Source organism: Meles meles, chromosome 9 (assembly GCF_922984935.1).
Source record: "Meles meles chromosome 9, mMelMel3.1 paternal haplotype, whole genome shotgun sequence".
Taxonomy (NCBI): Eukaryota; Metazoa; Chordata; class Mammalia; order Carnivora; family Mustelidae; genus Meles; species Meles meles.
Window position 1 is genome coordinate 85,562,724 of NC_060074.1, and position 16,028 is coordinate 85,578,751.

The window sequence follows — 16,028 nt, forward strand, 5'->3', positions numbered from 1 at the left end:
GTCTTCAAATGACTTGTCAAACTATATATTTTATGTTAAAAAAATAAAAACAAAACAAAACTAGGGGCACCTGGGTGGCTCAGTGGGTTAAAGCTTCTGCCTTCCTTAGGGTCATGATCCTAGGTTCCTGAGATTAAGCCCCCACATCCAGCTCTCTGCTCAGCAGGGAGCCTGCTTCCTCCTCTCTCTCTGCCTGCCTCCCTGCCTACTTGTGATCTCTGTCTGTCAAATAAATAAATAAAATCTTAAAAAAAAAAGACAAACTAAAGATTTTATAATTCAGCAGTTCTACTCCCAGGAACATACCAACATAAATGCATTCATATGTTCATCCAAGGGCAAGTGCACACATTCTTATAGCAAACCTGTTCACAACAACCCCAAAGTTGGAAACCACACAAATGCCCATCAACAAGAGAGTAAAGGATGTTATAGTCACATAGTGGAATACTACCTAACAATAAGAGTCACTGATATACACAGAAACATTATGCCAATCCAAAGAAGCCAACACAAATGGGCACACACTGTATAATTCCATTTACATAAAGTTCAAGAACAGGCAAAGCCAACCTATGATCTTAGAAGACAGGATTTATGGAAAGGTAGTAGTCAGAAGGGGCATGAGGAGCTTCTAGTTGCGGGGAGCTAAAGGAATCTCGGGACGATCTGTTTTGGTTTTTTGTTTTGTTTTGTTTTGTTTTAATCTGAATGCTGGTTACACAGGTGTTGTGGGGGTATGAAAATCCTTTGAACTATGTACTTTTAAATTGTTCATTTTTCTGAATCATGGTGAACTTCAACCAAAAGTTAAAGTAAAAATTTTTTTTTTTTTTAAGTAAAAACTTTGTTGTTGTTGTAGTTCCCAAGCATGGAGCAGGGGTTATCTTAATCCACTTCCTTTACAGGTTTTTGTTTTTTTTTCCCCAATCATATGACAAAACACAATATATGGAAAGATTAAGATCTAGTTCCTAGTGTGCTATGATTTGTATGTCTATGTCCCTCCAAAATAAATATGTTGAAATCCTAACCTTTAATGTGATGGTATTTGGAGGTGGAGCCCTGGGCGGGGGATGCGGTGATTAGGTCATGAGGGTGGAATTCTCATGAATGGAATTAGGCCCTTAGAAAAGTGGCCTAAGATTGCTCCCTTGTCCCTTCTGCCATGTGTGATTACAGCAAGAAGATGGGTATTATTGAGGAAGCTGGTCTCACCAGACGTTAAGTCCAAGGGTACCTTGATCTTTGACTTCCCAGTCCCCAGAATGGTGAGAAATTGAGGTTAGCTGTTTATAAGCCCTTGGTCTCTGGTATTTGGTTATAACAGTACAAATGAACTAAGACCTAGTACCACATTGTTGGATTCAAATCCCCTGCTCCAAGGTTTTAGTTTTGTGACTTTGATAAAGTTTCTCAAGGTCCCAAAACTTTAGTTTCTCATTTGTTACATCAGTGTGAAAATAAGTGTCTAACTTCATGCTGTCATTGCTAGGACCAGCAATATTAAAGACCCTAAAAGAATGCCTGCCTGGCACAAATAAAGCACAGAGAAAATTTGCCAATTTGTTTGTTAGTTTAAATTGTATTATTATTAAATTTGTTTAAAAAGAAATAAACACTTTTGGGAGTCTAAAATTTTTGGCTTGTGTAAAAATCATGTGATCATCAGGAAAATCAAGCCACAGAGGAGGAGTTCCATCACCCCCAAAAGCCCCTCAGGCTATCCTTTTGCAGTCAAACCTCCCATGATTTATTACCCATGTAACCACTAATCTATGCTCTATCACTGTAACTTTGCCTTTTCTGGAATGTCATATTAGTGGAACCGTAGAGTATATTGACTCTCTAGGCTGGCTTCTATCATGTAGCATAGTGCATCTGAGATTCATCCATATAGTTGCATGCATCAGTAGTTTCTTTTTCTTTTTCTTTTGTTTATTTTCGCTTGTTTATGCATTTCCTAGTTCAGGGATATTTGGGTTGCTTCAGTGTTTAGTAACCACAAATGAAGCTGCTATAGACAATATATATATAGGTTTTTGTTTTGTTTTATGTAAGAGCATTATTAACATATAATTTACATAGGTACAAATCATACATCTAAGGTGTACAATTCATTGGTGTTCAGTGTATTTGTAGAGTTATGCAAACATCAACTCAATAAACTTTAAAATATTGTTTTTACCCAATGGTGAATTCCATTTTTAACATTTTGAGTCAGACTGTTTAAGCAGCTGCCCCACTTTACAGTCACATCTGAGTAGTTTTATTATAACCATCCTAGTGGTTGTGAAGTAGTATCTCATTGTGGTTCTGATTTACATTTCCCTGGAACTAATCTTGTAAAACATCTCTCATGTGCTTTTTAGTCATGTATAGGCCTTTTTAAGATAAATATAGATTCACATCTTTGTCCCATTTTTTAAAAATGGGCTATTTATCTTTTTATTATTTATTTATAAGAGTTCTTTATATATCCCAGCCACAGTTCTCATCAGCTACATAATTGCAAAACTTTTCTTCCATTATATAGATTATCTTTTTATTTTAGCTTATTTTATTTTATTTTGTTTATTTTATTCCCCTTTACTGTTTTACCCATTCCCCCACCCATGTTCCCTCTGGCAACCACCAGTTTGTTCTCCATATTTGAGAGTCTGTTTTGTTTGTTTGTTTGTTTGTTTTTCTTTGTTTCGAAAATTCTACACATGAGGGAAATCATATAGTATTTGTCTTTCTTTGACTAATTTACTTAACAATATAACCTTTATGTCCATCCATGTTGTTGCAAGTGGCAAGATTTTGTTCTTTTTATGGCTGCATAATATTCCATTATGCATCCACATAACTGCTTCTTTTTTTAATCTCTTCATCTATGAATGGACATTGGGCTATTTTGAATAATGCTGCAATAAACACAAGAGTGCATATATCTTTTCAAACCCATGTTTTTGTTTTAAGTACATACACAGTAGTGGAATTATAGGATCATATGGTAATTATATTTTTAATTTTTTGAGGAATTTCCACTCTGTTTTCCAAAATGGCTGCACCATTTTGCATTCCTATCAAAGGTTCACAAGGGTTCCTTTTTCTCCACATCTTTGCCAAGACTTACTACTTTTTGTGTTTCTAATTTCAGCTATTCTGTTAGGTAACATCTCATTGTAGTTTTGATTTGCATTTCCTTGATGATAGTGATGTTGAGCATCTTTTTTTGTGTGTATGTATTGGCAATTTTTATATTTTCTTTGGAAAAATATCTATTCAAGTTTTCTGTTCATTTTTTAATTGAGTTGTTTGTTTTTTATATTAAATTGAGTAAGTTCTTTATATATTTTGGATATTAATCCTTCATCAAATATATTATTTGCAAATATCTTCTCCCACTCAGTAGGTTGCCTTTTTGTGTTGTTGACAGTTCCCTTTGCTGTGTAAAAGCTTTTAATTTTGGTGTAGACCCAATAGTTTAATTTTGGTTCCCTTCCTTTTTATAGTTTTAGGTATTAAATTTAAATCTACAATAATTTTGAGTTAATTGCTGTGTATGTATAAGGATTTCAACTTTATGTTTTTGCATGTGGAATTCCAATTTTCCCAACATGGTTTTTGAAAGCACTTTCCTTTTCCCATAAAATTGTCTTGGCACACTTGTCAAAATCAATTTACCATAAATTTGAAGGTTTATTTCTGACTCTTGATTCTCTTATATTGACCTATATGTCTGCCCTATGTCAGTAACACATTGTTTTCATCACATAACTTCATATCAAATTTTTAAAATCAAGAAGTGTGAAACATCCAATTTTGTTCTTTTTTTAAGATTTTGGCTATTCTGCATCCCATGATTTTCTGTAAGACTTTTAGTATTATCTTGTCAATTCTATGATGAAGAAATTTGGAATTTTTATAGTGGTTATATTGAGTTTGTAGATCAATTTAAGTAGTATTTCCACCTTAAAAATATTAAGCATTCGGAGGTGCCTGGGTGGCTCAGTGGGTTAAGCCTCTGCCTTCGGCTCAGGTCATGATCTCAGGGTCCTGGGATCAAGTCTCACATTGGGCTGTCTGCTCAGCAGGGAACCTGCCTTCCTCCCTCTCTCTCTACCTGCCTCTCTGCCTACTTGTGATCTCTCTCTCTCTGTCAAATAAATAAATTATTTTTTAAAAATTAAGCATTCTGATCCATGAACATATAATTTTTGAAAAATGTGAAAAATAAATATTTTGCAAATATTTAGATTTTTTTCTTAAAAGAGAGGGAGTAAGAGTGCATGAGCAGGGTGGGAACGGACAAAAGGAGAGGGTAAAAGAAAATCTCAAACAGGCTACACACTCAGCACAGAGCTTGACTTAGGGCTTGATTCTATCACCCCACAATCATGACCTGAGCCAAAATCAATAGTCAAATGCTTAACTCGACTGAGCCACAAAGGCACCCCACAAATATTTAGACCTTTCATTTCTTACAACAATGATTTGTAGATTTATTTGTTTTATTCCTGTATTCACCATTTAGCCTCTGTAGTAATGCCCTCTTTTCTTGATGTTATTATTAATGTTAATCGCTCTTTTTTCCTGTCAAAGTGGTAGATTATACATTTTCTTGGTATTTTATAAAATTATCTTTGTTTCTATGGATTCTATCTTATCTTTACGTCATTGTTTTGTTCTTCTACTTATTTTTCATTCATTTTTCTTGCTTTTTATTTAATTTGTTATTCTTTTCCCCATTTCTCAAGGTAGAAGTTCTGATTATCTTTGACCTTTATTATTTTTAATACAAACATTTACTGCTATAAATTTCCCTCTCAGCACTGCTTTAGCTGCATTCCACAAATTTTGATGCATAATAATTCAATTAAAATATGTTTTTATTTTTCTTTGCAACATACGTTTATAACCATTAATTATATAGAAATGTGCTGTTTGATTTGAATCTATTTGGCGATTTTCCAGATATCTTTCTGATATAGTTTTATATGTTTATCTTGATATTATCAGAGAATATGCTTTGTATGCTTTCCATTCTTTTAGATTTTTTATGATTTGGCTTGTGGCCTACAACATTGCCTTAGTGAATATTTCATGAACACTTGGAAGAATATCTGGTCTGTAGTTGTTGAATGTTGTATAAATGTCACTTTCTAATTCAGAGATTGGCAGCCTCTTAAAGTGGAAAAGTAGTACATATTTTAGACTTTACAGACCAAGAAGCAAAACTGAAAAGACCATGTAAATAATTATATAACCATTTATAATGCAACCCTTTTAAAGTGTAAAATCCATGCTTAGCTCCCAGGCCATACCAAAAAATGTGGTAGCCCAGATCTGATTGTAAACCATAATTTGCCAAACCCTGTTTTTAGTTACTCGATGGTACTGTTAAGATAGTTTTTTTTTAACTATCTTAAGTTTTTTTTTTTTTTTCTTTAAGTTTTTTAAGAGGGGATTGGGTGCATGGGTGACTCACTCAGTTGTGTCTGCCTTCAGCTCAAGTCATGATTCCAGGGTCCTGGGATCAAGTTCCACATCAGGCTTCAAGCTCGGCAGGGAGTCTGTTTCTCCTTCTGCCATTCTTCCTGTTTGTGCATGCTCTCTCTTTCTTTCTATCTCTCTCACACACACACTCCCTCTCCAATGAATAAATAAAATCTTTAAAAATATATATTTTTAAAAATATTTTTATGTCTTTGTTAATGTTCTGTCTTATTGCTTTACAATTACAGAGAAAGGGGTATTGAAATCTTCTAGTGTAATTGTGGACTTTTATATTTCTCCTTCTTAAAATCAAGTTTTAGTGTTTCCTATATTTCGGAGCTCTCTATGTACAGATGGTTTTTAAGATTCTTATGGATTTGAAGTTTAATGAACTTCTTGAATCTGAATGTATGCTTTTCACCAAATTTAGGATGCTTATAACTACTGTTTTTCAAATATGTTTTGTGTAGCAGTTACATTTTCCTCTTTTAAGAACTCTAATGATAAAAATATTAAACATTTAAATATTATTCCACAGGTCACTAAGGCTCTGTTTATTTTGTTTTCCTTCTTTTTTTTTCTTGTTTTGTTCAGACTTGGTCAGTTTCTATTGTTCTGCGTCAAATTTACTATCTCTTTCCTCTGTCATCTCCATTCTACTTTGAGGCTATCCAGTATTTCTTTTTTTCCAAATATTGGTTTATTTTCTGTTCTAATAGTTCTATTTGCTTTTGTTTTATAGTTTCTGTTTCTCCCCATTCATTTCAAGAGTGCCCATGTTTACCTCATAAAGCTTGATAATAATTTCCTTAGATTGTTGTGTGGTAATTCCTATATCTGTGTCAGGGTTGTCATCTGTTGATTTTCTTTTCCCTTGATAATTGATCAGATTTTTCTGGTTTTTGGTCAAACTGTTCTGGGTCCTGATGTTTTGGATAACTTTGGATAGTGTCTGGACATTTGGAAACTGTTATAAACTAGGTCTTCCTAAAGTCCATTTGATAATGCTGATTTTTGTTTCTTTTAGCAAGGAGTCAAATCATCTATAGCATGCAAGTCAGACTGCCTTCTGCAGGTAATCTAATGTAAATCTAATGTATTGTGTTCTTTGAGTCTGCTTGTCACCTGAGGAGTTGCAGTGGTTTATATAGTAGTTCACTTTTCAAACTCTTTGTTATGCTTCTTGGGTACATTCTGCACAAGGACACTTGGAGGTGAGCTCGGGACTTGCATTGTTTCACATGCAGATAGGGGCTCTTCAGCTTATTCCTCTGTGGGATTTCTATGACACTCTGTAACTTGTATGGACTATTTTTTGTTTTGTTTTTTTGATGCCACTAGAAAGAAAGACGAGATTCTATCAATCTTTTGGCCTCCCAAGTTGTTGTACAGATCCGTGTATCTGAGCCTGTCCTTTGCACAAGGTAAAAGGAGAAAAAATTATACACACACACACATATGGAATTCCTTTACATTATTTTTTAAACAATACCCTTATATACTCTTTATGAATCCAGGGTTATGGGTATTTTTCTTAATCTCTAGATATTTATGCCACTTCTGCAATGTGGTATTGTAGCTCTGCATTGGGGCCAGCTTTGGAACAGGAGAATTATAAAAGGGGGAAAACAAAGAATTATCCCTACTCCCTTGAGCTCGCAGGTGGCTTTTTTCCTGTCCTTTCGGCCAGAAGGAGGGATTACAAGAGATTTTGATGATGGTATCCATCATACAGTTTAATTTGTCTCACAGTGGGGAGATTAAGAAGAAACAAAAACATGAAACACAACATGACCATATTAACTTTTATTCCAGTTTTAATGTCCTTCCCAATTTTCCTATTCTTATTTACTTGTCAGATTCCTTAAGCAGTTGCTTTGTGTATTTTATTAAGTTTAAGTAATTGACTGCAATATGCTTACTGTGATTGGAAGTCTTACTCCTCCCTTTTCAATTCTGAGACAACACACACACACACACACACTCTAAAAATAGAAGTCCTACAAAAAAGGGTATTACTTTATACTTCTCCATAGTAAATGTTCAAGTTTACTTATTCACGAAAGGTAGAGTTTTATTTTGTTTTGTTTTTTTGTTAGCATTGGATAGGGTTTGGGCTTTGGGGAACAGAGCTCACACTTATGAGTAGTTATATTCTCAAAGAGTGATAAATTGAAATTGCTGTTTCTAAAGAAAGAATGCTATTTTTTTCCAGAATCTTGATTTCCTTAAAGCCTTTAGCGAAGTTCAGAGACAAATTATCATAATTGATTAGTTATGCTGTGATACCTGAATAATTAAACAATATCTTAGTGCTAACATTTGATTCAATTTGTAATTAGTTTTTATCCTAAAAAGATAAACTGGGCAAATGTCTCTCAAGTGGTCATGCAATACTGCCAAAGACATTACAAGGAAATATCTTTTCATGAATTTTAAAGTTATCTGAGCCCCTATAGATTAAACATGCAAACATATACACACATACATATATATGTCACAATTGAAATTCATTATTGCTAAATGATCTTGAAAAGACAGTAAACCTATTTAAGCATCTTTTTGGAATAATTTTTATCAACACCTCCCTAGGTATCTTACAATGTGTTTTGTAACTTTGAAAATTAAAATTAAAATTAGTGAGATTCCAAACACCCAAGACATTAAAAATCAACCCCTGTGCCATGGAGTAATTGGGGCTAAGATAAAAGTTATAGTCCACAAAAGGCTAAATATTGATCTGTTCCGTTTGCATCCATTATTGCTGATCTTTCAGGATTTAAATATCGATTGTGCACTGCAGTTACGATAAGCTAGAGCAAAGGCTCATCCATATTGCAATGTTGGGCAAAAGAAAAAGAGTTTTAACCTCAATAAGCCTGTGGCCTAGTTAGAAAATGCCATCCTCCTTCTAAATCTTTAGCCTGGCTATGAAAAATTAATAATTTATTAAAACATATTTTATTACAGGGCTTTCCCTTCTGTCTTCCTGGCATAATGCCAGTGTACACTATGAAGTAACAGTTGGAAAATGACCTCCACTTCTTCAAATGAGTTGTTTCTTTAGTTTGGCTTAATGTTAATCACTTATTTTAAAAAATACAAGAAATGATTCTTAAAATGGCTAAACTTTCATGCTCATTGTGGCTTTTTGCCAGAATCTAAGATGACATCAGAGTGATGTTACTATGACTATTCCAGTCATCCTAGAATTATAATGCATTGCTCTGATGATATATTAAACATTGACTTGGAAATTGAATATATAATTGGCAATGACAGAAGGAAGCATGATTTAATATCTTCCATGCCACCTTCCTCTCCCACCACCCACCCCCCACTGAATTGCTTAGGGTCATGTCTTCTCAATGCATTTCCATTATTTCAAATAGAATATCCTGATGTATGGTACACATTTATAAGCTCCTACCAAACCCCTTGGTTGGAAATATTTTGTACATATTACAACACTCGAAGGACTATCCCATTCCTTCTTTTTCCCATAAAGTAGAATTAAAGACTCGATTTTCCCCCTCCTTCCCAATAAACAGTACATGGCTAGTTAAACATTAAATACCTGATTACTCATAGATCAAGAGAGCATAAAATATGCCTTAAAACATCTTACATTGAAGCTCATTTGTTTTCAGTCTGTCCAGAAACCATATTTATAAACTCTCAGCCACCCTTTCAGAGACAAAATATCGCCACATTTTTACCAACGTAGCAGAATCAACTTCTGCCACATTGTCTCATTGACATTTATTTCTTATAATAATCAGCAAAAAAAGTATTATTGAGAAGAAAATCAGAAGGCAATAAGTTTATGTTGCCCTTGAGTCACTACTTTATATTTGTCTTTCTGTGTTTTCTGGGGATATCTTTCATTTATTTTCTCTTTCAACTATCATCTGAGCTGTCAGGTATTTTCCTAAAAACCCTACGATGTGATTTTCAGAAATGTTGTCTTAAATTTATCATCCTGAGAGAAACCACAGACACTGATTTCCCTTTTACATTTATTTTTGGGTTTCTAGCATCTGACATTATTTGGCCTTGTGTGTTGCAAGAAAGGTATAGCTCACAGTTTGATGACAACTTCCTATACTCTGCCTTTTTCAAGTTTCAAATAATTACATATTTTTAAAGTAATTGATGTTAAAAATTTTCAGCATCATCCCTTCACATTTTTTGTTAAAAATAATGTATAATGAAAAAAATAAAACAAAAATAATGGATAGTGGATACAGCAACATTATTTTTACTAAAAATAGTGGCATATAGTAAAATTATTCTCAATCCTCAAGACTTCAAAAACAAGATACTACTCAATTCCCACACAAATTACTCACAGTGAAGGAAGGTTTTGACAATTGCATTGCCCTCCAATTGGCAAAATACACTACAGGATCACATCCACTCAGCCATTGGACCAGCAACTGTCTTTATTTAGGTTGCACATTTTTGAATAAATGAAATTTCTCCCCCAATTTTGTATTTGTGATATTACCACTTCAGTTTTTTGGGGAGGAGTGCTTCCTGGGACTACTTTCTTTTTCATTCTCATCCCTCAAAGCAGTTAGAAATGATAAATTTGCTTTGCCTGAAATCTGTACCATGCAGATTTTAGTTTAAAGACAATTGTCAAGACAGCTCTTCTCAGCATGTTGTCTTTGACTGAGGCTGCATACTGAAAGAGGTTAGAGATAGCAAGAAATGTCAAGAAAACATTTAGAATACATAATATTTGGATGGTAAAATTACATTTTAATGACAGAATTGGTTTGATTGAAAGATTTTTCATGTTTTGTGTTTGCATGTTCTGCAATTCTCTGGGAACTTTCTGATCTAAAATTGTTTTCCCTGTCATCTAGAGCCAGAATGGTCTCTGGACTATGATAGCACAGGAAAATGATGGTGGTTACATTCTTACTATATAGCCACTGAAGACAAGATTTAGGGAACTCAGGGTTACATTTTCTGTTTTTACAGTAAAGTAGTCTGTATATATAGTGTACAAGAAAGTCATCCTCTGTGCTCACCATTAGGATGTCTGCTACCCCCTTAGAACTGTTTTTTGTTTTTCTTTTTGTTTTAATATAAAAAGTATCTTAAAATTCTCACTATTCGGTAGAATCCATTCACTTTTATTCACTTTTCTCAAAGTGAGTTTGGGGGTACCATTTATTTGCATAGGGCTCTTATAAAAAAATTGGATTCTTGGAGCTTGAGACAGATCTGCTAAATCAAATTATGTAGAGTAATTAAAATTACTATTTTGAAAAATTGGAATTCTGGTATACTGTTGGTGAGAATATAAAATAGAGCAACCAATCTGGAAAAGTGGTTGGCAGTTTTTCAAGTTGTTGAACATGGAATTAACATATAAACCAGCATTTCCACTCCTACGTAACAGGAGAAATGAAAAAAAAAAAAATACAAAAAAAAGTTGTACAGGAGCGTTCCTAGCAGTATTATTCACTGTAGCCAAAATGTGTAATGACCCCAAATGTCCATTGACTGATAAAGATACATTTAATGTGGTGTATCCATGCAACCATAGGATAGAATATTATTCAGTAATATAAATGAATGAAGTACTCATACATTTTACAATGTGAATAAACCACAAAACAGTATGCTAAGACAGTCAAAAAAGACAATATATTTTATCATACCATTTATATGAAGTGTGCAAATCTATATAAATAGAAAATAACAAGTCTATGCAATAGAAAGCAGTGGTAGATTAGGACAGGGGTTGGCATGAGTTTTGAGGACATGATGGAGTGGTCTAAAATGAGATCATAATGACGTTTTACTGACTCTAAATATGCTAAAAACATTAAATTATACACTTTAAATGAATGAAATTTATGATATGCAAATTGTATCTTAATAAAACTTAAAACAAACAAAACAAAACAAAAAACAAAAAAACAAAAACCAATCATATCCCAATATCATATCCCAAGCAGCATAGGACGTGTCCTGAGAGCCATATAAAGAACAAGTCTTTAAATTTCCACAAACAGGTATTATGATTTCCATATCAAAAAATTGATATTATTCGGGGCGCCTGGGTGGCTCAGTGGGTTAAAGCCTCTGCCTTTCGCTCAGGTCATGATCCCGGGGTCCTGGGATCGAGCCCCGCATCGGGCTCTCTGCTCGGCAGGGAGCCTGCTTCCTCCTCTCTCTCTCTCTGCCTACCTCTCTCCCTACTTGTGATCTCTATCTGTCAAAAAAATAAAATAAAAATTAAAAAAAAATTGATATTATTCTTTAGAAATGTTTTCTCTAAACCATTGTGATAAACATGAAAAAGTTGAGAGTTATATGGTTTCCCAAAGCCATGCATGGCATTTTTGCCTTTTTGTTGAATTTGGACAAATTTGCTTACTTGGGTTGCACTAAAAGTCTATTTCAGCAGCACATGAATATGGAACTGTAAATATGGAAACATGGATTTTTTTTAAGTAGGAAGTGTGATTCTTTTGAAAAATTGACAAAGATTGAAAGAATGAATTAGTTGGCTCTGAACTTATTATCAGTACTGTACTCCTAGGCAAGACACTAATTTTCCCTGTATTTTGGTTTCACAACCAATAAAATAGGACAATAACATCTATCTCATAGGAATATTATGAACATGAAACTATATAATCAGAACTATTAGCAGAGTACCTGTCATATATAAAATCAGTTATGAAATTTATGATTAGCACTATTACAACTACTTTTTAAAATTTTGCTTCCATTTGTACACTTGCCCCAGGCCTTTCATTATTAGGGACAAATATCCCCACTCCTAGCATCCCTTACTCCCAGCATCCCTTACTCCATTTACTCATACCCCCAGCATTGTTTACTCCATCCTTCAGCTCTCATGGACTCTATATATAACCTGCCCAGAGACGCACCCTCCCAAACCCCAGTTCTCCTGATCATATTTTAATGTGTTTGTAAGGCTTCTTCCAAATTTCTGTCTAAATCAAAAGTAAAAGCCCAAATATCTCTCTAGAGCTTTCAAGGCCTCAGTCTGGTCTGACATTTTTTTCTTTTTTTCTTTTTTTTTTTTTTCCCTTTTTATTTATTTATTTTTTTTCAGCGTAACAGTATTCATTCTTTTTGCACAACACCCAGTGCTCCATGCAAAACGTGCCCTCCCCATCACCCACCACCTGTTCCCCCAACCTCCCACCCCTGACCCTTCAAAACCCTCAGGTTGTTTTTCAGAGTCCATAGTCTCTTATGGTTCGCCTCCCCTCCCCAATGTCCATAGCCCGCTCCCCCTCTCCCAATCCCACCTCCCCCCAGCAACCCCCAGTTTGTTTTGTGAGATTAAGAGTCATTTATGGTTTGTCTCCCTCCTGTCTGACATTTTTTATATTGCGGCTTAATCATCCACTGCTCTTCAAAAATCTAATTGTGGGGGCGCCTGGGTGGCTCAGTGGTTTAAGCTGCTGCCTTCGGCTCAGGTCATGATCTCAGGGTCCTGGGATCGAGTCCCGCATCGGGCTCTCTGCTCAGCGGTGAGCCTGCTTCCCTCTCACTCTCTCTGTCTGCCTCTCTGCCTACTTATGATCTCTCTCTGTCAAATAAATAAATAAAATCTTTAAAAAAAAATCTAATTGTGTCCTGTATACTTCTCTGTGTCTCCTTCATTTATGACTTTTCTTTCTCCTCATCTGCCTGTCTGAAATGGAGCCCCCATCTTTCATCAACCATTGACATACAGGCCATCTTGACCCAAACTTCAGGAGGATTTCCCTCTTTATAGTAGCCTCTCTGGTCTCAATCAATGAGGATCCTCACTACTCAGAGTTGGCTCTGCCCATCAGTTATAAGACATTCACTGGGATCTTTTTTTGGAAATACAGAATCTCTCAGTTTCCACCCAAGCATAAAAATTCAGAATCTGCATTTCAGCAAATTCTCCAGGTGATTTTTTCTCACATTGAATTTTGAGAAGTGCTGTCTTGGAACACTTAGAGCAGTAGTGATCAATGTAAGTTGTGTGGTAGAATCACCTGGAATCTAAAAATAATGACACCTGTACTCTATTTGCTGATAGTTTGATTCAGTTGATTTGGGTTTTATCCTAGGAATTTTATTCTCAAAAATGTCTGGTGAATCCAGTAGTTAGCCAAAGTTAAGAGCTACCAACTTTGAGCCAAAATGGCACCATTACATATAACCTGTGCTGTTCTTCAATATTTTATAGATTAAAGTCAACCTTAATATATATGTTCTATTTAGTGAAAGTTCATATATGATAAGAGGAAAAAGTCACTGAAAACATGGTAAAGTCAAAATATTCATACTAAGTTTTAAAACAGTTATAATTTCTTACTTCCACTGTATAAGCTTGGATGCTTATAGCAGAAAAAAAAATCTAATATCTGAAAGCTACTATTTAGGGACACCTGGGTGGCTCAGTCAGTTAAGCATCTGCCTTCAGCTCAGGTCATGATTCCAACGTCCTGGGAAGGAGCCCTACATCACTGGGCATCCTGCTGAGTGGGGAGCCTGCTTCTCCCTCTCCCTCTGCTGGTACCCCTGTTTGTGCTCTCTTGCTTTCTCTGTCAAATAAATAAAATATGTTTTAAAAAATGAAGTTAAATAAAAAAAAAAAGAAAATCTAAGAACTATGGAGTCTTTACATGTTCCCAAACTCTATGAATTATGGATTTATTACTATCTTCTTCACATTTTTGATAATGAAACCAAAACTTAAGAAAGATTAAATAACTTGTTCAAAGTTATACATCTATGTATAAGCACTATGATCAGTATACTGACCCTAGTTAAATCCTATGCCAGGTACATGCCCACAGCAACAGACAAGTAACCCCATAGAGCAATAATGAAAACATCACTTTTAGTTCTACTTTAGAACAGATTCTTGACTCTAACTCTTCCATTCTCACTCCAGCTGTCAGACTCTATCATCTTTTACACGAATTCTTGCAATAATTGCTCAATTGCTGTCTCTTAGTCAAGTTCCTCAGTTTTCCATGGTATATTATTTCCAGAGACAGTTCTGTGAAACATAAATTGCAAAATGTTCCTTCCTGTTCCATCCACATGATGACTCCTTCAGACAGCACAATTCTCCATAATTTGACACCTACCTTCATGATGTTGCCTATTCTTTTCCCTTGGTTCACACTTCTTTTCCCCATCTTCAATGTTTGGTGTACTCTTGAGGGCCCAAGTCAAAAGTCTACTAAAATATGATCTATACTTCTAATATTTAAATTCTGGTAACTGATTGGAAGCACCCAGTTTGGGAGAAACAGTGCTTTGGAACTTGAGATAATGTAGAAGAGTACCAAGTCAAGGGTCATCTCTTCTTTTAGAGCATTTTATATTCATGACTCATTATGGAACCTAAAATATTGAATGTTCTCCACCCAAGTTTAAAGAGCATTTTTAAATAGGGTTTAAAAAATATTTTAAAGGATATTGTAAGGAAAGGAGTCAGTAAAGTTTTCTTTACTCTATTTCCTCCTCTAGTGAATTTTTGACATCTGTGACAGTGTTCTTAAGCACTGTAAGATCTGGGCTCCATTGTACATCTTGGTCAAACATATGATATACTAACTCTCCATTCTGTTTAGCATCAAGAATTGTGGGGAAAAATAAATATATTAAGACAAATAAATTAAAAGTTATCATACAATGATCTTGTATAGATCAACAATGGTCTGTCACCTGCTTAACCCTCATGGAATTTGGTTAAAATATTGAGTAGAAGAGACATCATTTCTGATCATCACTGCTTACATGAAAAACATAACTCCTTCAAAGTTTATTAAAAGTGACCTTAAGGTCCACCTGGGTGGCTGGGTGGGTTAAGCCTCTGCATTAGGCTCAGGTCATGATCTCAGGGTCCTGGGATCAAGCCCCACATCAGGCTCTCTGCTCAGCGGGAAGCCTGCTTCCCCCCTCTCTGCCTGCCCCTCTGCCTACTTGTGATCTTTCTCTGTCAAATAAATATACAAAATCTTTAAAAAAATAAAAATAAAAGTGACCTTAATTATCTGCCTTCTCATTTGCGTAGGCAGACTGATATGTTATTTTGCTTTATAACTCCACATCTAGCACATTTCTGTGTCCACTGATGATGCTCAACAAATACAAACCTCATAAAGCAATTAAAATTCAATATATCAGAATATACTCAGACTATCTTGAAGAAAAACTAATGTGAGAATTACTGTATGAAAAAATGTTTTCATCACTTAAAAATCATTCTTATATATAGCCACCACATAGTAAATATGAATTTTAATGAACCAAGTTAATACTGCCATGTGTATCAATACTAGATACATATTTAGAGATAAAGCTAATTACCACTTGACCAAACACAGATGCTTAAACTATGTTAATTCTAACAACTTGTTAATTCTATACTTATGTGTGTATAAAAAATGCATAATCACAAACATACAAATTTTAGCATAGTATTTGACTTAATTGATTGATTAGGTTGAACATAAGTAGTTCTTTAATTTGACCGAACCAGACACCATCTT